At 44.2% G+C, this 1,055-nt stretch overlaps 1 non-coding gene across 1 annotated transcript; it reads left to right on the top strand.

Annotated features, from left to right (window-relative positions):
- The first annotated feature begins 631 nt into the window (after nt 1-631).
- On the top strand, nt 632-704 carry TRNAA-AGC (transfer RNA alanine (anticodon AGC)). Its single transcript has one exon. It is a non-coding gene; the product is annotated as a tRNA-Ala (tRNA).
- The last annotated feature ends 351 nt before the right edge of the window (nt 705-1,055 follow it).

A 1,055-nucleotide genomic window follows, 5' to 3' on the forward strand; every position in this document is an offset into this window, starting at 1 on the left:
GGGAGGGGCTACATGAAAGGAATGTTTTCTATAGGCTAACAGAGAGCCACATTCTCCGACAGAGGGGAGCGGCTACATGAAATGAATGTTTTCTATAGGATGAGTAACATAATTGTTGGTGTACAGTGACATTGGCTCCCGTGTTCCTGGGCCGTAGGGAGAAGAGCTGGGTCTCGCATTAGAAAATACATAGTTCTACCTAAAAAGTAATTGCGGGGTGGGGGCTTTGGACCAGCGCCAGTGTTTCTGGGTCAGTATCTGCCACGTAGGGTGTGCTAAGGGGGAATGGGTCATTAGGTCGACATGATTTTTTAAACTTTTTATGGTGTCGTTTTCTTCGTAAAGTGACGGGGAACCCCAATTAGTGCACCGCGTCCCCTCGCATGGCTCGCTTCGCAGGTTACTATTCCCAATCGTAGTCCACGTGGATCGTAAAAAAGTATGAAAAAGTTCAAAAAAATTAAGAAAAAAAAGTGAAAAACTCACGTCGACCCTTTCTCACGTCGACATAGCACATGTCGACCAATGACTGTCGACCTAATGACCGTATCCCTGCTAAGATGTGTGTCCTGGATTAGCGCACGCAGATGTCTTCCCAGTGCCAGATTGTGAAGGTTGGTGACTCATCAGAGGGGAATTAGCTCAGATGGTAGAGCGCTCGCTTAGCATGCGAGAGGTAGCGGGATCGATGCCCGCATTCTCCAGACTTTTTTTTTTTTTTTTTTTCAAGCATCACAATTTGTCTTTGAAAAAAATAAAAAATAAATTGTTTAATTGTTTTTTTTGGGTTACACACACAAAAACATTCCCAGACTAGCCCCTTCTGTCACGTTACCATGCATCGGTATGAAATACCTACAATCAAAATCCCGACGGTCGAAATCCCGACAAGGTCAAAATCCCGACATGGACAAAATACTGACATTTAAAATACCGACAAGGTCAAAATACCGACATGTGAAATGCCGACAGGTCAAAATGCTGACATGACTTTATCATTAAGCACATCATAAGACAAATTAGGTCTCCCTGGGCCCCCCAAACCTTAATCCAGT

The sequence above is a fragment of the Pseudophryne corroboree genome, chromosome 8 (genome assembly GCF_028390025.1).
Source record: "Pseudophryne corroboree isolate aPseCor3 chromosome 8, aPseCor3.hap2, whole genome shotgun sequence".
Lineage (NCBI taxonomy): Eukaryota > Metazoa > Chordata > Amphibia > Anura > Myobatrachidae > Pseudophryne > Pseudophryne corroboree.